At 47.8% G+C, this 24,070-nt stretch overlaps 1 pseudogene; it reads right to left on the bottom strand.

Moving 5' to 3' along the window:
- The window catches only part of LOC123488991, a 56,971-nt pseudogene extending 37,976 nt beyond the window's left edge, over positions 1-18,995 (bottom strand).
- Between the last annotated feature and the right edge of the window lie 5,075 nt (positions 18,996-24,070).

Consider the following 24,070-nt stretch of genomic DNA (forward strand, 5'->3'; position numbering starts at 1 on the left):
GGAATAATGGTCTGGGGATGTTTTTCATGATTCGGGCTAGGCCCCTTAGTTCCAGTGAAGGGAAATCTTAATGCAACAGCATACAATGACATTCTAGACGATTCCCGTGCTTCCAACTTTGTGGCAACAGTTTGGGGAAGGCCCTTTCCTGTTTCAGCATGACAATGCCCCCTGCACAAAGTGAGGTCCATACAGAAATGGTTTGTCAAGATCAGTCTGGAAGAACTTGACTGGCCTGCACAGAGCCCTGACCTGAACCCCATCGAACACCTTTGGGATGAATTGAAATGCCGACTGCGAGCCAGGCCTAATCGCCCAACATCAGTGCCCGACCTCACTAATGCTCTTGTGGCTGAATGGAAGCAAGTCCCCGCAGTAATGTTCCAACATCTAGTGGAAAGCCTTCCCAGAAGAGTGGAGGCTGTTATAGCAGCAAAGGGGGGACCAACTAATACACACCACACCAACTAATACACACCACACCAACTAATACACACCACACCAGCTAATACACACCACACCAACCAATACACACAACACCAGCTAATACACACCACACCAGCTAATACACACCACACCAACTAATACACACAACACCAGCTAATACACACAACACCAGCTAATACACACCACACCAACTAATACACACCACACCAACTAATACACACCACACCAACTAATACACACCACACCAGCTAATACACACAACACCAACTAATACACACCAACTAATACACACCACACCAACTAATACACACCACACCAGCTAATACACACAACACCAACTAATACACACCAACTAATACACACCACACCAACTAATACACACCACACCAACTAATACACACCACACCAACTAATACACACCACACCAGCTAATACACACAACACCAACTAATACACACCACACCAACTAATACACACCACACCAACTAATACACACAACACCAACTAATACACACAAACTAATACACACCACACCAACTAATACACACCACACCAGCTAATACACACAACACCAACTAATACACACCAACTAATACACACCACACCACACCAACTAATACACACCACACCAACTAATACACACCACACCAGCTAATACACACCACACCAACAAATACACACCAACTAATACACACCACACCAACTAATACACACCACACCAGCTAATACACACCACACCAACAAATACACACCAACTAATACACACCACACCAACTAATACACACCACACCAGCTAATACACACCACACCAACTAATACACACCAACTAATACACACCACACCAACTAATACACACCACACTAACTAATACACACAACACCAACTAATACACACCACACCAACTAATATACACCACACCAACTAATACACACCACACCAACTAATACACACAACACCAGCTAATACACACAACACTAACTAATACACACAACACTAACTAATACACACCACACCAACTAATATACACAACACCAGCTAATACACACAACACTAACTAATACACACAACACAACACCAACTAATACACACCACACCAACTAATACACACCACACCAGCTAATACACACAACATCAACTAATACACACAACACAACACCAACTAATACACACAACACCACACCAACTAATACACACCACACCAACTAATACACACCACACCAGCTAATACACACAACACCAACTAATACACACCACACCAACTAATACACACCACACCAACTAATACACACCGACACTAGAAATGACACAGACACTAAAAGCCGTGCTCACCTTCATAGTCTTGGCTCCCTCTACCAGACTGCCTCCTAGGAAGGTGTTGGACATGATTCTGCAGAACCCTCTGGAGACGCTGAAGGTAAAGTGGAACAGGCCCATGATGACGGACCAATAGAAGGAGACCAGCGTCATCACCATGTCCTTCACCGTCATCTTCATCTTCTTCGTCTGCTTCTTTAGGCTCTTCATGGACAGAACCTGGAGAGGAAATAAGTCCTTGGTAGTCTTTAAAAATGATGTACTGGCTGTATATATATATATTTTTGATATTGTCAAATGAAATCAATTTACATTCATCAGGAACATGACGTTGTTGCGTAGCGCCATCAGAGGCGGTCCGGACCGTGGTCACAGAGAGAAGCCCATCTCAGGGCTTTCCTCTTCGGTTTCTCCTTCTCGCTCTCCTCCTTCATGGCCGACCGCTCCCCGATGTCGGACATCTGGGCGGCCAGCTGCATCTCAAAGATGGTGTCCTCGCAGAAGTTGACAAACAGCTCCATCTTCTCCTTCTCCCCGCCCTCGTTGACCACGTCGAAGATGAACTGGCGTTTGGACTCTTTGACCTGGGGCTTCTCCCACTGCGTACGACTGGACTCACTGATCTCAAGTAGACCCTCTCGATGCGCTTGGCACTGCCCATGATCTCGATGCGGCCCAGGTATGGCTGGAAGTAGTTCAGCACACTCTCAGCCAGCTCCAGGAAGGTCTGCAGGCGCGTGTCGTGGGGCATGTGTTCAGACAGGTTGGTCAGAAGCACGGCCACGTTGAAGCCGATGTCTTTGGCCGGCTCGTGGAAACGCTCCACAAACTCCTCGTAGTCCAATAGCTCATTCTCATCAGGCTCGGCACAGGAGAGCAGGAACTCTGTCTCCGACTGGGTATAGTGCTTGTGGCTCTCCATGGCTTTGTGGAAGTCTCTCTTGGAGATGACCCCTTTACCATCCGGGTCGTACTCCTGTATAAGAATAATAAAACATTTCACTGTATTTGACAGACACTTGTCAAGACGCTCAAGGACAACGTACAATAAGAGTACATTAAAAGTACCTTGAAGGCGTCGGACGACGTCAGGTCTTTGAGTTTGAGGAACATGTCGAAGAACTTGAGGATCATCTCCACGTTGTTGGAGGACTCTACTAACATGTCTACCATCTGCTTCCCGATGGTTCCGTTGACCACGTTGCCTTCCAGCATGGACAGCAGCATCACAACCATGTCTTTCTGCAGATCCATCAACTCTTTCAACAACTCTATCTGGCTCGAGTCCTGATGGAAGGAAAACAACATCCAGTTAGAAAACTGTTCAGAGCATGACATCAATAAAACATGGATGTGGCTATTGCCAATGCTGCTGCTATACTACTACTACTACTACTACTACTACCTACTACTACTACTACTACTACTACTACTACTACTACTACTGGTACTACTACTACTACTACTACTACTACTGGTACTACTAATACTACTACTACTGGTACTACTACTACTACTACTACTACTACTACTACTGATACTACTACTACTACTACTACTACTACTACTACTACTACTACTACTACTATTGCTACTACTACTACTACTGCTACTACTACTACTACTACTACTTTGGTATACTGTATGGTATACTGAAGTATAATTACAAGCATTCCATAAGTGTCAAAGGCTTTTATTGACAATTACATTAAGTTTATGCAAAGAGTCAATATTTGCAGTGTTGACCCTTCTTTTTCAAGACCTCTGCAATAAGCCCTGGCATGCTGTCAATTAACTTCTGGGCCACATCCTGACTGATGGCAGCCCATTCTTGCATAATCAATGCTTGGAGTTTGTCAGAATTTGTGGGTTTTTGTTTGTCCACCCGCCTCTTCTCAATGGGAATTAAGGTCTGGGGAGTTTCCTGGCCATGGACTCAAAATGTCTATGTTTTGTTCCCAGAGCCACTTAGTTATCACTTTTGCCTTATGGCAAGGTGCTCCATCATGCTGGAAAAGGCATTGTTCGTCACCAAACTGTTCTTGGATGGTTGGGAGAAGTTGCTCTCGGAGGATGTGTTGGTACCATTCTTTATTCATGGCTGTGTTCTTAGGCAAAATTGTGAGTGAGCCCACTCCCTTGGCTGAGAAGCAACCCCACACATGAATGGTCTCAGGATGCTTTACTGTTGGCATGACACAGGACTGATGGTAGCGCTCACCTTGTCTTCTCCAGACAAGCTTTTTTCCGGATGCCCCAAACAATCGGAAAGGGGATTCATCAGAGAAAATTACTTTACCCCAGTCCTCAGCAGTCCAATCCCTGTACCTTTTGCAGAATATCAGTCTGTCCCTGATGTTTTTCCTGAAGAGAAGTGGCTTCCTCGCTGCCCTTCTTGACACCAGGCCATCCTCCAAAAGTCTTCGCCTCACTGTGCGTGCAGATGCACTCACACCTGCCTGCTGCCATTCCTGAGCAAGCTCTGCACTGGTGGTGCCCCGATTCCGCAGCTGAATTGACTTTAGGAGACGGTCCTGGTGCTTGCTGGACTTTCTTGTGCGCCCTGAAGACTTCTTCACAACAATTGAACCTCTCTCTTTGAAGTTCTTGATGATCAGATAAATGGTTGATTTACGTGCAATCTTACTAGCAGCAATATCCTTGCCTGTGAAGCCCTTTTTGTGCAAAACAATGATGACGGCACGTGTTTCCTTGCAGGTAACCATGGTTAACAGAGGAAGAACAATGATTTCAAGCACCACCCTCCTTTTAAAGCTTCCAATCTGTAATCTAACTCAATCAGCATGACAGAGTGATCTCCAGCCTTGTCCTCGTCAACACTTTCACCTGTGTTAACGAGAGAATCACTGACATGATGTCAGCTGGTCCTTTTGTGGCAGGGCTGAAATGCAGTGGAAATGTTTTTTTGGGATTAAGTTCATTTTCATGGCAAAGAGGGACTTTGCAATTAATTGCAATTCATCTGATCACTCTTCATAACATTCTGTCTGAATACTTATATAAATGTGATATTTCAGTTGTTTATTTTTAATAAATTTGCACACATTTCTAACAACCTGTTTTTGCTTTGTCATTATGGGGTATTGTGTGTAGATTGATGAGGGAAAAAAACAATTTAATACTGTAAAGTAACAAAATGTGGAAAAAGTCAAGGGGTCTGAATACTTTCCGAAGGCACTTTATAGCCAATATTGTAATGTATTAGGCCTAACTGTTTTTATTAGGTTCATGTTACATTTCTTAAATCATGTTAAAAAAAAATGCTACTGCTACTGCTACTGCTGCTGCTGCTGCTGCTGCTACTGCTACTGCTACCGCTACCGCTGCTGCTGCTACTGCTACTGCTACCGCTACCGCTGCTGCCACGCCACCGCCGCGCTGCTGCCACCGCTAGCCGCACGCTGCCGCTGCTGCTGCTGCTGCCACCGCCGCCGCTGCCGCCGCTGCTGCTGCCGCTGCTGCTGCCAGGCTGCCGCTGCTGCTGCTGCTGCCTCGCTACTGCACTGCACTACTACCACTGCTACCACTGCTACCACTGCTACCACTGCTACTGCTGCCACTGCTACTGCTACTGCTACTGCTGCTGCTACTGCTGCTGCTGCTGCTGCTACTGCTACTGCTACTGCTACTGCTACTGCTACTACTGCTACTGCTACTGCTACTGCTACTGCTACTACTACTACTGCTACTGCTACTGCTACTGCTGCTACTGCTACTGCTACTGCTACTACTACTACTACTACTACTGCTACTGCTACTGCTACTGCTACTGCTACTGCTACTGCTACTGCTACTGCTACTGCTACTACTACTACTACTACTACTACTACCACTACTACTACTGCTACTACTGCTACTACTACTACTACTGCTACTACTACTACTACACTACTACTACTGCCACTGCTGCTACTACTACTACTACCACTACTACTACTGCTGCTACTACTACTACTACTACTACTACTACTGCTGCTGCTACTGCTACTGCTGCTACTACTGCTACTACTACTACTACTACTACTACTACTACTACTGCTACTACTACTACTACTACTACTACTACTACTACTACTACTACTACGTGCACAGGGGCGTTGTCATGCTGAAACAGGAAAAGGCCTTCCCCAAACTGTTGCCACAAAGTTGGAAGCACAGAATCATGTAGAATGTCATTGTATGCTGTAGCGTTAAGATTTCCCTTCACGGGAAAGTGAGCACAACATGGAGTGGACGCTTCTCCAACTACCTCCTCCTCACCTTTTATTTTAATTTTTTTAGGGGTTAGATCAGCTTTAATATTTCAGATAGATTGTAACTTCCATCAATGTAATTGTCTGCATCACTTCCAATCCCCCATTTGGTTTTTTTCTTCTCGCAAATATATATACACTGCTCAGAAAAATAAAGGGAACACTTAAACAACACAATGTAACTACAAGTCAATCACACTTCTGTGAAATCAAACTGTCCACTTAGGAAGCAACACTGATTGACAATACATTTCACATGCTGTTGTGCAAATGGAATAGACAACAGGTGGAAATTATAGGCAATTAGCAAGACACCCCCAATAAAGGAATGGTTCTGGCAGGTGGTGACCACAGACCACTTCTCAGTTCCTATGCTTCCTGGCTGATGTTTTGGTCACTTTTGAATGCTGGCGGTGCTTTCACTCTAGTGGTAGCATGAGACAGAGTCTACAACCCACACAAGTGGCTCAGGTAGTGCAGCTCATCCAGGATGGGACATCAATGTGAGCTGTGGCAAGAAGGTTTGCTGTGTCTGTCAGCGTAGTGTCCAGAGCATGGAGGCGCTACCAGGAGACAGGCCAGTACATCAGGAGACGTGGAGGAGGCCGTAGGAGGGCAACAACCCAGCAGCAGGACCGCCACCTCCGCCTTTGTGCAAGGAGGAGCAGGAGGAGCACTGCCAGAGCCCCGCAAAATGACCTCCAGCAGGCCACAAATGTGCATGTGTCTGTTCAAATGGTCAGAAACAGACTCCATGAGGGTGGTATGAGGGCCCGACGTCCCACAGGTGGGGTTGTGCTTACAGCCCAACACCGTGCAGGACGTTTGGCATTTGCCAGAGAACACCAAGATTGGCATATTCGCCACTGGCGCCTGTGCTCTTCACAGATGAAAGCAGGTTCACACTGAGCACATGTGACAGACGTGACAGAGTCTGGAGACGCCGTGGAGAACGTTCTGCTGCCTGCAACATCCTCCAGCATGAACGGTTTGGCGGTGGGTCTGTCATGGTGTGGGGTGGCATTTCTTTGGGCCACACAGCCCTCCATGTGCTCGCCAGAGGTAGCCTGACTGCCATTAGGTACCGAGATGAGATCTTCAGACCCCTTGTGAGACCATATGCTGGTGCGGTTGGCCCTGGGTTCCTCCTAATGCAAGACAATGCTAGACCTCATGTGGCTGGAGTGTGTCAGCAGTTCCTGCAAGAGGAAGGCATTGATGCTATGGACTGGCCCGCCCGTTCCCAGACCTGAATCCAATTGAGCACATCTGGGACATCATGTCTCGCTCCATCCACCAACGCCTACGTTGCTCCACAGACTGTCCAGAGTTGGCGGATGCTTTAGTCCAGGTCTGGGAGGAGATCCCTCAGGAGACCATCTCGCCACCTCATCAGGAGCATGCCCAGGCATTGTAGGGAGGTCATAAGGCACGTGGAGGCCACACACACTACTGAGCCTCATTTTGACTTGTTTTAAAGACATTACATCAAAGTTGGATCAGCCTGTAGTGTGGTTTTCCACTTTAATTTTGAGGGTGACTCCAAATACAGACCTCCATGGGTTGATACATTTGATTTCCATTGATAATTTTTGTGTGATTTTGTTGTCAGCACGTTCAACTATGTAAAGAAAAAAGTATTTAATAAGATTATTTCATTCATTCAGATCTAGGAATGTGTTATTTTAGTGTTCCCTTTATTTTTTTGAGCAGTATATAATGTAATGTAAATGTAAATGTAATGTATATATATGTAAGAGTAATGTATATGCCAATTATATGATGGTCCGACCGCATTCTGTCCCCTATCAACACTTTTTAAACTTTTGGTGCCAACGAGAATGAGATAAGAAAGAAGTCCAGACGACTAGCTTGATTGAGTCTCCGCCATGTATATCTCACTAGATCAGTATATTTAAGCCTCCATATATCTACTAGTTCCAATATATCACATGATGAGTCTCCTCCATGTATATCTCACTAGATCAGGATATTTAAGCCTCCATATATCTACTAGTTCTAATGTATCCGTTCACGATTTCCTTAAGAGCATGAGGGTGATGGTTTGTAGTGTGATTTCCTTTACGGTCCACTGAGCTATTTAAAACAGTATTATAATCCCCCACCATAATAATATTATCTTGAATTGCTTGCAGGGTTGATAATTTATTATATATATTGTCAAAGAAGTGTGGATCATCATTATTTGGTCCGTAAAGGTTAATGAGCCATATCTGTTTATGGTCCAATTACATATTTAAAATAATCCATCTACCTTGCATATCTATTTGGACAATTTGCACATTCGGATCGAAATTACTATTAATTAATATCATCACCCATTTTGAGTTTCTTTGCCCATGGGAGAAGTATATTTCGACCCATCCCCCACCCCCTCCCCCATTCCTTTTTCCACTAACTTCATCTAGAATTGTTGAATGAGTTTCCTGTAAACAATAGATATTATATTCCTTCTCTTTGAGCCATGTAAATATTGTTCTTCTTTTGTTATTATCTGCCATTACAATTCAATTTGATTTAAATTATACTTTTGCCCGACCAAACTGCTACGATGAGCAACTCTTTGAGAAACACGGCCAAGGGGATACTAATTCTGTCACGAGTTACAAAGCCAGAACCCAGAAGCAGACCAGGACAAGGTAAGTTGAAACGAAGGTGAGTGTTTATTTACAAATTCAAGAGTGATGCTGAACAATCCAGGGAACAGAGCGGGCGGCGTTGATTAGTTGTTAGGGGTGCAGTGGTTGATCCAATCATGGCTCGGCAGCCGCCGACCACCAGGCAGAGGTTGGATGAAGGTTCCGGACGAGTGACTGCAGATGGAACAAAACGGAGGTAAGTAAACAACAAACCAACAAGGTGCAAAAACAACAAAACTAACGCTAGAAGCTCTAAGACTGATACTCTGGTAAACCTACTGTTCATGGCTAACGATCCGGCAGGGAATGGATGTTAGGCCAGAGCCTAAGAAGGGTGATGATCAGGACCAGGTGTGCAGATTGCTGATGGGATGCAGGTGCGGAAATCAAGAGAGCTCCCGGAGCGTTTCCAGAACCCTCGGGAAACTGGAGATCCGAGCAGAAAGACTAGTCCACAGACAGGACCCGACTCAGACTGCCGGGATCGTTACAGTACCCCCTCCGGCCAAACGCCACCGGGCGGACTCCCGGAGCGCCAGGATGGAGGCGGTAGAAGTCACGGATGAGGTCAGCATCTAGGATCTGTCGCCGCGGAATCCAACTCCTCTCTTCAGGACCATACCCCTCCCAGTCCACGAGATACTGGAAACCCCTGCCCCGCTCGTCTGGAATCCATGATGCCGCACCGTGTGGCAGGACCACCTCGATCATCCGAGGAGGAGGAGGAGGAGGCGGAGGAGGCAACAGAGGACTGAGGAAAACAGGCTTGAGGCAGGAGACATGAAAGGTGGGATGGACTCTGAGCGTCCTCGGGAGTTTGAGTCGAACTGCCACCGGATTGATCACCTTCTCCACCACAAACGGACCAATGAACCGGCAATAAACTTCCTAGACTCAGTCCGTAAAGGAAGATCCTGTAGGCCAACCAGACCCTATCTCCGATGGTGTAGGTGGGAGCGGGGATCCTAGCGACGATTCGCCTGGAGCTGATACGGTCCGAAGCTCTAAGGAGTGCCTTTCTGGCCCGATGCCAGGTCCGGTGGCAACGACGAATATGGGCCTGAACAGAAGGCACTGAGAGCTCCTTCTCCTGAGAAGGGAACAAGGGAGGTTGGTAGCCATACAGGCACTGGAAGGGAGACATCCCAGTGGCAGATGTAGGGAGAGTATTGTGGGCATACTGCAACCCAAGGCAACTGAGAGACCCAGGAGGTGGGGTTGGAAGAGGCCAGGCAGCGTAGCGTGGATTCCATCTTCTGGTTGGCTCTCTCCTCCTGACCATTAGATTGGGGGTGAAAACCAGATGTGAGACTGACTGTAGCTCCAATGGCCAAACAGAAGGACTTCCAGACAGCAGAGGTAAACTGAGGGCCACGGTCGGAAACGATATCACTGGGCAACCCGTGGACCCTGAAAACCTCCCTAACCAGGATCTCGGGACGTCTCCGAGGCAGAGGGAAGCTTGGCAATTGGCACAAAGTGGGCGAACTTGCTGAATCTGTCCACGATAGTCAGAACGACCGTGTTCCCCTCAGAAGCGGGCAACCCAGTGACAAAGTCCAGGGCCAGATGCGACCATGGTCGGCCGGGAATAGGAAGGGGGTGAAGTAGTCCAGAGCTGGGCCGATTGGTACTCTTATTCTGCGCACACACTGGACAGGCAGCAACATAACCCCCAGTATCCTCGGCCATGGCAGGCCACCAAAAAACGTCTGCGAAGAGAAACGCCATCGTCCGAGCCACGCCAGGGTGACAAGCCATCTTGCTGGCGTGGGACCATTTGAGGACCGCTGAGACCGAACCGACTCAGGCACAAATAACCGACCGGGTGGACCGTTACCGGGACCGGGCTGCGTCCGAAGAGCCGCCATCACCTCCTCCTCAATCTTCCACCTAACAGCTCCCCACGACGCAGTTCCGGGGGAGAATTGTCTCGGTCTTGGACCCACTCTCCTCCGTCTTGGAGAACATCCGAGACAAGGCGTCCGGGCCTTGCGTTCTTAGATCCAGGTCGGAACGTCAGGAAAAAATTGAATCGTCCGAAAAACAACGACCACCTGGCCTGACGGGAGTTGGAGACGTCTAGCCATTGCACGTAAGCGAGATTCTTGTGGTCAGTCCAGACAATAAACGGCTGCTCCGCCGCCTCCAACCAGTGGCGCCACTCCTCCAAGGCAAGTTTCACCGCGAGAAGCTCCCGGTTACCCACATCGTAATTCCTCTCCGGCGGCGAAGGCGACGAGAGTAGTAGGCGCAGGGATGGAGTTTACTGTCCGTGGAGCATCGCTGCGACAGGATGGCGCTAACTCCCACATCAGACGCGTCCACTTCAACGCACGAACTGACGGGCCGTGTCCGGTTGAGAGAATCGGTGCGTTGGTGAATCGCCTCTTCAAATCCAGAAACGCTCGATCCGGCCTCCGGATTCCACTTGAAGCTCCTGATACTGGAAGTCAAGGCCGTTAACGGAGCGGCCACACGGCTGTAATCCCGGATGAATCTGCGGTAGAAATTCGCAAACCCCAAAAATCTCTGGAGCTGCAATCTCGTCGGGCTGGGCCCATTCCAGAACCGCTCTAACCTTCTCCTGGTCCATCCCTAATCTCTCCCCTGGAGATGATGTACCCGAGAAAGGATGTCGTGTGGGCGTGAAACTCGCACTTCTCGGCCTTCACGAACAGGCGATTCTCCAACAATCGCTGCAGAACCTGGCCGGACATGCTGGACGTGGTCGGGAAGGTTCCTTCGAGAAGATCAGAATGTCATCCAGGTAAACAAACACAAAGAGACCGATCATATCTCTCAGGACGCTGTTCACCATACTCTGGAATACCGCTGGAGCATTGGTCAGTCCAAACGGCATCACCTGATACCGAGTGACCCATCGGTGTATTGAAACCCGCCAACCACTCGTCTCCTCTGATCGGACCATGTGATAATGACATTGGTAGGTCTTGGTGAACACCGTAGCACCCTGTAAAGGAGTCGAAGGCAGAACTCATCAAGGGCAGGGGATACTTGTTCTTGACCGTGATGTCATTCAACCCCCGATAATCAATACATGTCGAAGAGAGCCATCCCTTACCCACAAAGAAGAATCCTGCCCCCAGGGGTGATGACGAGGGACGCAACGAGACCAGCAGCTAGGGACTCCTTGATGTAGGTCTCCAAAGCCTCACGTTCAGGGCGGAGATACTGTATAACCTTCCCTTGGGGTAGACAGCTCCAGGGAACAGGTTGATGGCACAATCATATGGTCGGTGGGGAGGGGAGTGACAGAGCCTTCTGCTTACTGAACACTTCCCCAAATCGTGATATGTCTCGGGAACCAGGGACAAATCTGGGGGTTTAGCCTCAATCACCTGACTGGGAACCGAATGGGGACAGGCAGTCTTGAGACAGTTAAGCATGACAATCAAGGCTCCAACTGCCGTTACCTTGCCCGTCACCCAATCGAACTGGGATTGTGTTCCTTCAGCCAGGGGTATCCAAGGACCAGAGGAACATGGGGAAGACGGCAGAATGAAGAATGAAATCATCTCCGAATGATTCCCCGACAACAGCATCTTAACCGGTTCAGTCCTCATCGTGATCGTGCCAGACTACTGCCGTTCAGAGTGGTCGCTTCAATGGCTTCCCGGCAATTGCTCCTGGAAAGCCCCAGCTGTTCCACTAACTCGGCATCAAGAAAGCTTCCATCGGCACCTGAATCGGTAAAAGCGTTAATCGCTAAGCTCTGATTCCTGTTCGCAAGGCGGGTAAGCCGGGAAACGGGTCTGACAGAGGTACTGAGAGGTTGAAACTGGCTCGCTAAAAGTCCTCCCAACTTTAGCGAGCCGGGCAGTTTGACGCCACGCGAAGAACAAGTGGAGATGTAATGTCCCGAGCTACCAGTAGAGGCAGCAGTTGGTCTTACTGTCTATGTTGACGCTCCTCCTTGGTTAACCCGTGCCGCCCCACTTGCATGGGGTTCAGAATCGGGAGACAGGACCTCTCCACTAATCCTGGTGGTAGGACGATGATCGACGTATTCTGGTCCAATCCCGACCCGACTGGAACCTGAGAAGCTGATCGATTGGACGGACCCATTGCTTCTCCCTCCTTCGCCCTCGGACTCGATTATCCACCCCGAATAGACAAGGCTACCAAGCTGTCCAGGTCACTAGGCTCCGGATAGGAGATCAACTCATCCTTGAGCTGCTCCGACAGAACCCCTGGTAAAAGGCCGCTTGCAGAGACTCCTCATTCCACTCTCCACAGCCAACGTCTTGAACTCGATCTGAAGTCGTCATCGCGAGTTCTTGGTGAAGCAAAACAGGCGCCTAGCTGCGTCCCCTCCTCGGACGGAATGGTCGAAAAGCTTCCTCATCTCGGCCGTGAACCCTGGTATGAAGCCGCATGCAGGGTCTTGTCGTTCCCAAACGGCTGAAGCCCACCCAGCGCCGACCACGCAGCATCTCAATCACAAAGGCTTATCCTAGCCTTGTCTGTGGCATAAGAGTAGGGCTGTAGATCGAACACTAACCCACACTGCATAAGGAAAGAACGGCATCTTCCCAGCTCCCCCTCATATTTACTCCGGCAACGGAACCTTGGGCTCACGGAAGGACACCGCTCCAGACGCGCAGACGAGATGGGTGAAACCGTAGTGGATCCTCCACCGGAAACTTGCGCTGGTTCTGGACCTCCGTCAGACCGGTAGAAAGGTTCCGAACTGCCAACGCGATCTCCTGTAGCTCCGTGCTATGATGGCCCAACATCTTCTCCTGATGGGTAATGGCATGGCGAACAGAGTCCAGGTCCGCTGGGTTCATTACTGGCCGGATCGTTCTGTCACTGAGTTACAAAGCCAGAAACCCTAGAAGCAGACCAGGACAAGGTAAGTTGAAACGAAGGTGAGTGTTTATTTACAAATCCAAGAGTGATGCTGAACAATCCAGGGAACAGAGCGGGCGGCGTTGATTAGTTGTTAGGGGTGCAGTGGTTGATCCATCATGGCTCGGCAGCCGCCGAACACCAGGCAGAGGTTGGATGAAGGTTCGGACGAGTGACTGCAGATGGAACAAAACGGAGGTAAGTAAACAACAAACCAACAAAGTGCAAAACAACAAAACTAACGCTAGAAGCTCTAAGACTGATACTCTGGTAAACCTACTGTTCATGGCTAACGATCCGGCAGGGAATGGATGTTAGGCCAGAGCCTAAGAAGGGGTGATGATCAGGACCAGGTGTGCAGATTGCTGATGGGATGCAGGTGCGGAAATCAAGAGAGCTCCCCGAGCGTCCAGAACCTCGGGAAACTGGAGATCCCGAGCAGAAAGACTAGTCCACAGACAGGACCCGACTCAGACTGCCGGGATACGTTTACAAATTCATCCAAAACAACCGGCAAGAAAGACGAAAAGTCCCCACCACAACTCAAGACGAGGATGGCGATGCTTGTGTAGTAGCCTGGCCGTAATGGCTAGCATGGAGCCTTCACCAAATATCATAAACAGCTATCAAGAAAATGGAAGAGGACATGAACGTCGATTTAATCATCTGGACTCATCCTTACGATCAGTGCAAACCTCCCTGGCTGACCACACAACCTGCATTGACCTGAAGGGAAACGCGGGTGACCACGCAGACACGCGTCCACCACCTCGACGGACAGGTATGAAGTGCTACTAACAGCGAACAAAGCCATGAAACTCAAGCTAATTGACCCCGGGGACGTTCAAGGCCGCTTCGAATATCAAAATCACAAGGCTTGGAAGAAAAAAATTGAGAAGGGCAGACCAACACAGTTCGTGGCAGAACTCATACCAAAACTGTTAGGGATTGACCATTCCCCTGGTGCCTGAAAGTGGACCGAAGCGTACCGCACCGGAGTGCTCCCCGCTACTCGGCCCCCGAGCGTCATGATTGCCAAAATACACCACGACCAACCAGAAGGAAAAGATTCTGCGCCTGTCCCGCCAGCAATTCCCCCTGTCCTTCAACAGGCCTCAGGATAACATATAGCCAGACTACACTGCTGAGGTCACCAAGCAGCGCCAGGCCTTCGATGGAGCTAGGAAGAAACTCAGAGATGCGGGAATCAGACACGGCCTCCTCTTCCCGCCTCGGCTGATTCTTACCCATGGTACGGTAGTGAAGGTCTTCATAAAAGCACAGGTTGCCGAGTCTTTTCATTGACAGGATTACTACTATAGCCACGGATTTCTCGGAGTACAAAGCCTCAATTCAGCTGGCGATTTAATCCAACATTACTCAATGATGAACAATTTCACCAACAAACAGCCAATTTAATTACGGACTATATGTCCCAGAAGATATCTGCTGAGTCCGACTCCACTTTGTGGGAGAGGCATTTAAGGCGTTGCGTGGGCATGTAATATTATCATGAGGCTTCCATTTAAAAAGTAGGCAGAGAAGATGATTGGAAATCGATGCACAGCTCCCGCTTGAGAGAGATTATATGGAAGCACGCTTAATCTTCCAAGTTGAATGACATAATACAACTGAAATATGAATATAAATAGTCTCTCTAACCAAGTAAACACAATGCTATTCAAGATTAAACAAAACACTGAGTTGGTTGACAAGCCTGATAAACTGCTTGACGGGCGCCAGCTGAGGTATACAGTCAATAGAGCTATTCATAAATGTAATCTAGCACAGCGGCTGTTACTACTGACCAAAAGTTCAAATGCATGTTTCACAAAAAGTTTTATCAAGACCTCTACACTTCAAAGACCACTGTAGTCCGTCCAAATGTCTGATCTCCTCCATTCCCTTTCTCTACCTAAATGATGCAGCTCTGCTCCAGGGGGAGAGATAACTTTAGAAGAGGTTGTCTCTGCAGTACGATCCTTTCCAAACGGTAAAGGCTAAGCCCGACGGCTTTGGTATAGAGTTTTACAAAGCATACTCAGAAAAGGTTCCTCCTCTCGTGTTTCGAGGGATGTTTAAACAGTCTATTGAAACTGTCAGACTCCCGGAGCTTTCTACTCAGTCAATATCTCCCTGAGTGTTAAAGAAAGATCGAGATGAAAACAGATCCATCTTGTATATCGCTTCATTGCTCTCCTCGGATGCCATCTTAAGTGTTTAAAATACTCGCAAAACAGACTAAACAAATGCATTTTCACTACAATTCATCATGATTAAACTGGTTTTATGGCAGATTCACGTTAGGCGACTGATGAATATAATGTATTCCAAACATGACAAAGACTTGAAAGTTGCAATTCGCACTTGACGCTCAAAGCATTTGACCAAGTGGAATGGCAACTACATTCGAATGATAATGGAGTTTGGTCTGGGCGAGAGTTTTGTCTTTGGGTTGAAATACTATACAGTGGGGGAAAAAAGTATTTAGTCAGCACACCAATTGTGCAAGTTCTCCACTTAAATAGATGAGAGAGGGCCTGTAATTTTCATCATAGGTACACGCCACAATATGACAGATAAAATTAAGAAGAAAAAATCCAGAAAATCACATTGTAGGATTTTTTAATGAATTTATTTGCAAAAGTAGAAAATAAGTATTTGGTCAATAAATAAAAGTTTCTCAATACTTTGTTATATACCCTTTGTTGGCAATGACACAGGTCAAAATGTTGTTTCTGTAAGTCTTCACAAGGTTTTTCGCACACTGTTGCTGGTATTTTGGCCCATCCTCCATGCAGATCTCCTCTAGAGCAGTGATGTTTTGGGGGCTGTCGCTGGGCAACACAGACTTTCAACCTCCAAAGACCTCTATGGGGTTGAGATCTGGAGACTGGCTTCAGGCCACTCCAGGACCTTGAAATGCTTTACGAAGTCACCTGGTTCGGGCGGTGTGTTTGGGATCTGTCATGCTGAAAGACCCAACCATGTTTCATCTTCAATGCCCTTGCTGATGGAAGGAGGTTTTCACTCAAAATCTCACGATACATGGCCCCATTCATTCTTCCTTTACACGGATCAGTCGCTCGTCCCTTTGCAGAATAACAGCCCCAAAGCATGATGTTTCCACACCCCCATGCTTCACAGTAGGTATGGTGTTCTTTGGATGCAACTCAGCATTCTTTGTCCTCCAAACACTTCGACGAGTTGAGTTTTTTACCAAAAAGTTATATTTTGGTTTCATCGACCATAATGACATTCTCCCAATCTTCTGGATCACCCAAATACACTCATAGCAAACTTCAGACGGGCCTGGACATGACTGGCTTAAGCAGGGGGGACACGTCTGGCACTGCAGGATTTGAGTTCCTGGCGGCGTAGTGTGTTACTGATGGTAGGCTTTGTTGCTTTGGTCCCAGCTCTCTGCAGGTCATTCACTAGGTCCCCCCGTGTGGTTCTGGGATTTTAGCTGACCGTTGTGATCATTTTGACCCCACAGGGTGAGATCTTCGCGTGGAGCTCCAGATCGAGGGAGATTATCAGTGATCTTATGTCTTCCATTTCCTAATAATTGCTCCTACAGTTGATTTCTTAAACCAAGCTGCTACCTATTGCAGATTCAGTCTTCCCAGTAGGTCTACAATTTTGTTTCTGGTGTCCTTTGACAGCTCTTTGGTCTTGGCCATAGTGGAGTTTGGAGTGTGACTGTTCGAGGTTGTGGATAGGTGTCTTTTACACTGATAACAAGTTCAAACAGGTGCCATTAATACAGGTAACGAGTGGAGGACAGAGGAGCCTCTTAAAGAAGAAGTTACAGGTCTGCGAGGAGCCAGAAATCTTGCTTGTTTGTAGGTGACCAAATACTTATTTTCCACCATAATTTGCAGAATAAATTCATTAAAAATCCTACAATGTGATTTTCTGGATTTTTTCTTCTCAATTTGTCTGTCAGTAGTTGACGTGTACCTATGATGAAAATTACAGGCCTCTCTCATCTTTTTTAAGTGGGAGAACTTGCACAATTGGTGTGCTGACTAAATACTTTTTTTTCCCCACTGTATGTGTCCCCGACGGCTTCAGTTCTCACTAATTAGAATAAATCACCTCCGTTTTCACTTCACGGTTCTGGCCACCAGGGGTGCCCTTGAATCTGTTGCTATTGCCATAGGAACCCTAGCTTATTAGTATCAGAAGCCATCCTCACCGTTACTATGGAACCCAGATATTAGGTATCAGAAGCCATCCTACCATTGCTCTGCTAAACATGTGCAAGGTTGATCACCGGCTCGTCTATCGGATGACATCATCTTGTTAGTGTCACGCCCTGAAGAGTCACTTCCACGAAGCTGTTGGAGCTAATCGAACTCCCTGGGTCCACCATAAACTGGAGGACTCTCTGGGTCCACCATAAACTGGAGAACTCTCTGGGTCCACCATAAACTGGAGGACTCTCTGGGTCCACCATAAACTGGAGAACTTTCCCTGGGTCCACAATAAACGTGGAGAACTCCTGGGTCCACCTATAAACTGGAGAACTCTCTGGGTCCACTCATAAACTGGAGAACTCCTGGGTCCACCAGAACTGGAGGACTCTCTGGTCCAAAAACGAGAACTCGTGGGTCTGGGTCCACCTCAGCAAACTGGAGAACTCCCTGGGTCCACCATAAACTGGAGGACCTCTGATTCCACCATAAACTGGAGAACTCCCTGGGTCCACAATAAACTGTAGAACTCCCTGGGTCCACCATAAACTGGAGAACTCCCTGGGTCCACAATAAACTGTAGAACTCCCTGGGTCCACCATAAACTGGAGAACTATCTGGGTCCACCATAAACTGGAGAACTCCCTGGGTCCACAATAAACTGTAGAACCTCCTGGGTCCACCATAAACTGGAGAACATCGTCCACCATAAACTGGAGAACTCCTGGGTCCACAATAAACTGTAGAACTCCCTGGGTCCACCATAAACTGGAGAACTTTCTGGGTCCACTCATAAACTGGAGAACTCCTGGGTCCACTGCAAAACTAGGAGGACTCTCTGTCCACCATAAACTGGAGAACTCCCTGGGTCCCCGTAAACTGGAGAACTCCTGGGTCCACCACAACTGGAGGACTCTCTGGGTCCACCATAAAACTGGAGAAACTCTCTGGGTCTGGGTCCACGCGTAACTGGAGGACTCTCTGGATCCACCATAAACTGGAGAACTCTCTGGGTCCACCAGTAAACTGGAGAATCCCTGGTCCACCATAAACTGAGAACTCTCTGGGTCTGTGTCCACCATAAACTGGAGGACTCTCTGGGGTCCACTGTAAACTGGAGGACCTCTGGGGTCACCATAAACTGTAGGACTCTCTCGGGGTCCACCAAAACTGGAGGACTCTCTGGGTCCACCATAAACTGGAGAACCTTGTTTGCCCACCATAAACTGGAGAACTCTCTGGGTCCACCATAAACGGAGAACTCTCTGGGTCCACCATAAACTGGAGAACTATCTGGGTCCACCATAAACTGGAGAACTCCCTGGGTCCACAATAAACTGTGAGAACTCCCTGGGTCCACCATAAACTGGAGAACTCTGGGTCCACCCATAAACTGGAGAACTCTCTGGGTCCACTCATGAACTGGAGGACTCTCTGGGTCCACCATAAACTGGAGAACTCTCTGGGTCTGGGTCACCATAAACTGGAGAACTCCCTGGGTCCACAAAACTGGAGGACTTCTGATTCCAACATAAACTGGAGAACTTCCCTGGGTCCACAATAAACTGTAGAACTCCCTGGGTCCACCATAAAACTGGAGAACTCCTGGGTCCACAATAAACTGTGAGAACTCCTGGGTCCACCAAAAACTGCGAGAACTATCTGGGTCCACCATAAACTGGAGAACTCCCTGGGTCCACAATAAACTGTAGAACCCCTGGGTTCCACCATAAACTGGAGAACTATCTGGGTCCACCATAAAACAGGAGAACTCCTGGGTCCACAAACTGTAGAACTCCCTGGGTCCACCATAGACTGGAGAACTCTCTGGGTCCACCCATAAACTGAGAACCTGGGTCCACCGATAAACTGGAGGACTCTCTCTGGGTCCACTATAAACTGGAGAACTCCCCTGGGTCCACCATAAACTGGAGAACCCGGGTTCACCAGAAACTGGAGGACTCTGGGTCCACCATAAACTGGAGAACTCTCTGGGTCTGGGTCCACCATAAACTGGAGAACTCCCTGGGTCCACCATAAACTGGAGGACTCCTGATTCCCACCATAAACTGGAGAACTCTCTGGGTCCACCACACCAAACTGGAGAACCCTGGGCACACCATAAACTGGTAGAATTCTCTGGGTCTGGGTCCACCTACAAACTGGAGAACTCCTGGGTCCACCACCCAACTTGGAGAACTCCCTGGGTCCACCATAAAACTGAGAACTCTCTGGGTCCACCATAAACTGGAGGACTCTCTGGGTGTGGGTCCACTCCATAAACTGGAGGACCCTGCGGTCCACCATAAACTGGAGAACTCCGGGTCTGGGTCCACAAAACTGGCAGAACCCTGGTCCACCATAAACTGGAGGACCTCTGTGCCAACCATAAACTGGAGAACTTCTGGGTCTGTGTCCAATCCAGAAACTGAGAACTCTCTGGGTCTGGGTCCCTACCATAAACTGGAGAACTGGGTCCACCATAAAACTGGAGAACTCCCTCCAAGGTCTGGGTCACCAAAACTGGAGAACTCTCTGGGTCCACTATAACCGGAGAACTCTCTGGGATCCACCATGAAACTGGAGAACTCCCTGGGTCCACCATAAACTGGAGAACTCGGGTCTGGGTCCACCATGGAACTGGAGAATTCTCTTGGGTCCACCATAAACTGGAGAACTCTCTGGGTCCACCATAAACTGGGAAACTCCCTGGGTCCACCATAAACTGGAGAACTTTCTGGGTCCACCATAAACTGGAGAACTTCCTGGGTCCACCATAAACTGAGAACTCTCTGGGTCCACCATAAACTGGAGAACTCCTGGGTCCACTCACAAACTGGAGAAACTCTCTGGTCCACCATAAACTGGAGAACTCCCTGGGTCCACCATAAACGAGAACTCTCTGGGTCCACCATAAACTGGAGAATCTCTGGGTCCACCATAAACTGGAGAACCCTCTGGGTCTGGGTCCACCATAAACTGGAGAACTCTCTGGGTCCACCATAAACTGGGGAACTCCCTGGGTCCACCATAACTGGAGAATTCTCTGGGTCCACCATAAACTGGAGAACTTCTCTGGGTCTGGGTCCACCATAAACTGGAGAACCTCTGGGTCCACCATAAACTGGAGGACTCTCTGGGTCCACCAAGAACGGAGAACTCCTGGGTCCACCACAAACGAGAACTCCCTGGGTCCACTATAAACTGGAGAACTCCCATGGTCCAGCCATGAAACTGGAGAACTCTCTGGGTCCCACCACAAACTGAGGAGAACTCCCTGGGTCCACCTGCATAAAGAGGACTCTCTGGTTCCACCATAAACTGAGAATTCTCTGGGTCTGGGTTTACCAGTAACCGGAGAACTCCCTTGGGTCACCATAAACTGAGTGGACTCTCTGGTCTCCACCATAAACTGGAGAACTCTCTGTCTGGGTCCACCATAAACTTTGGAGAACTCCTGGGTCCACCATAAATGGGGAGAACTCCTGGGTCTACCATAAACTGGAAAATTTCTGGGTCCACCTCACAAACTGGAGAACTCACTGGGTCCACCATAAACTGGAGAACTCCCTGGGTCCACCATAAACTGGAGAACTTTCCTGGGTCTGCTAAACTGGAAACTCTTGGGTCCACCAAAACTGGGAGGACTCTCTGGGTCCACCATAAACTAGAGGACTCTCTGGGTCCACCATAAACTGGGAGAACTCTCTGGGTCCACCATAAACCTGGAGAACTCTCTGGGTCCACCATAAACTGGAGAACTCTCTGGGTCTGGGTCACCATAAACTGGAGAACTCTCTGGGTCCACTCATAAACTGGAGAACCTCTGGGTCCACCATAAACTGGAGAACTCTCTGGTCCTCATAAACTGAGAACCTGGTCCACCATAAACTGGAGAACTCTCTGGGTCTGGGTCCACCATAAAACTGGAGAACCTCTGGGTCCACCATAAACTGGAGAACTCTGGGTCCACATAAACTGGGAACTCCCTGGGTCCACCATAAACTGGAGAACCTGGGTCCACCATAAACTGGAGAACTCCCTGGGTCCACCATGCCAAACTGGAGAACTCTCTGGTGCGGTCCACCAAACTGGAGAACATGGGTCCACCATAAACTGGAAAACTCTCTGGGTCCACCATAAACTGGAGAACTCCTGGGTCCACCATAAACTGGAGAACTCCTGGGTCCACCATAAACTGGAGGACCTCTGGTTCCACCATAAACTGAGAACTCTCTGGGTCTGGGTCCACCATAAACTGGAGAACTCCTGGGTCACCATAAACTATCTCTGGGTCCACCATAAACTGGGAGAACCCTGGGTCTACCAAAACTGAGAAACTCTGGGTCCACCATAAACTGGGAGAACTCCTGGTTCACCAAAACTGGAGAACTTCCCTGGGTCACCATAAACTGGAGAACTCCCCTGGTATCATATACCGGAGACTCTCTGGGTCCACCATAAACTGGGAGGACTTCTGGTCACCATACAAGAGGATTCTGGGTCCACCATAAACTTGAGAACTCCTGGGTCTGGGTCCACCATAAACTGGAGAAGTTCAGTGGGTCCACCATAAACTGGAGGACTCCCTGGGTCCACCTCATAAACGGAGAACTCCCTGGGTCCACCATAAACCGAGAACTCTCTTGGGTTGGGTCACCATAAACTGGAGAACTCCCTGGGTAGTTAAATGGAGAACTGGGTCACCATAAACTGGGGGGAACCCGGGTACCAAAACTGAGGACCTCTCTGGGTCCACCTATAAACTGGAGAACTCCGGGTGGGGTAACCACCTATAAACTGGAGGACTCTCTGGGGTTCACTAAAAAGGATTTGGGTCACTCTATAAACTGGGAGGATCCTCTGGGTACTCTATATAAACTGGAGAACCCTCTGGGTCCACCGTATAAACTGGGATCAAAGGGAATTATGATAAAAGGTGATTAATTTTACATTTATAATGTATTTAGCAGACGTATCAGAGACGACTTATAAACCCAGTTCTTAAATATATAATTAAAATCACAAGAGACAAAATTAAATATTAGGAAGTGGTATTCAAAGGACTAAAATATAAATTGAACTATGAGATGATAGAGAAGTTGAAGCATAAGAGATCTGGAGAGCTAGTTGCTCATATATAGGTCAGTAATTGGTGAAATGAGTTGCTAATTCCCCAGATTCCTTTTATTTCTTTCAGAATCTGTTTATATTTTTAACTAAATTTTTTTTTTAAATCTTGGATTCATTATTTGCTTTTTGTGTTGGGAGAAAAGTGGGGATAGAACATAAAACATAGAATCAAGCTAAAGAATTAGGGTGGGCTGAGCTGCTGCATTTCCCAGCATTATTATTGGTCAGCTAGAGGTAGAGAACTGGTTGATTGGCAGGTGTATACTATGGCGGGGTAATCCTTTTCCACCCTTAATGGCTCGCCATTGAACAAGATTTACACAACACCCCTCTTCAGCACTTCTTTCATCAACAACTAAACCCTACACGATTATAGGCAATAAAAAAAAAATAAAAATGTGGTTATAAAAGGAAAAATTCTGTCTCCGAGAGGTAATCCGGTTTAATAACAGTCCCCCAAAAGAAAAAATTTTTATTTTGGAAAGAGAAAGGCATTAATACTACTGCAGACCCTCATATCAATAATACTTTGCCACATTGAAATGAGGGAAATATCATCAATATGATAACTGGATAACAAAAAGTAAATATACCACATTTTTGAGGTATAATAAACTGCGGGAACTGATTTTATGAACCTCGCTCTTGACTCCCAAGAGTTTGATCTCCAGATTTGTAGATGACCTTACAAACATATTACTCTTGCATCCACACAACATTTGAAGGAGACCCGGGGAGGAAGACCCGTATGGAGATTAACAGATGACAGTTGGCGATTGTTTTTGGATAAGTATACAAAACATTTAATACAAAGGATTAAGTATCACACTATAGAAAAACGCCACCCAGCCCCGAGTATGCCAGTGCAATCTGGCGAGGGTGGCCCTGGGGTCACCCCTTTCTGGTATGCCTCAAACTGCACACAAAGGATATTTTGAGTGTAAAGATAAGCGTAACCCTCACACCAGCCCGGGACGTTTTAGGTAGCATGTCCCTTTAACCCGAAGGGAACAGAAGACTGTAGAATATGGGGGGTTATTGGAAAATAAAAATAAGAAGTTTTTTAAAACTTGGTTAGTTTGAAGTCACCTGAAGGTTGTTGGCATATAGAGAGAGGTTCACCAGGATATTCCAGGTCTAATAATTGATTAAGATACGGCAGCCC

Source organism: Coregonus clupeaformis, unplaced genomic scaffold (genome assembly GCF_020615455.1).
Source record: "Coregonus clupeaformis isolate EN_2021a unplaced genomic scaffold, ASM2061545v1 scaf2647, whole genome shotgun sequence".
In the NCBI taxonomy this organism is placed as follows: domain Eukaryota; kingdom Metazoa; phylum Chordata; class Actinopteri; order Salmoniformes; family Salmonidae; genus Coregonus; species Coregonus clupeaformis.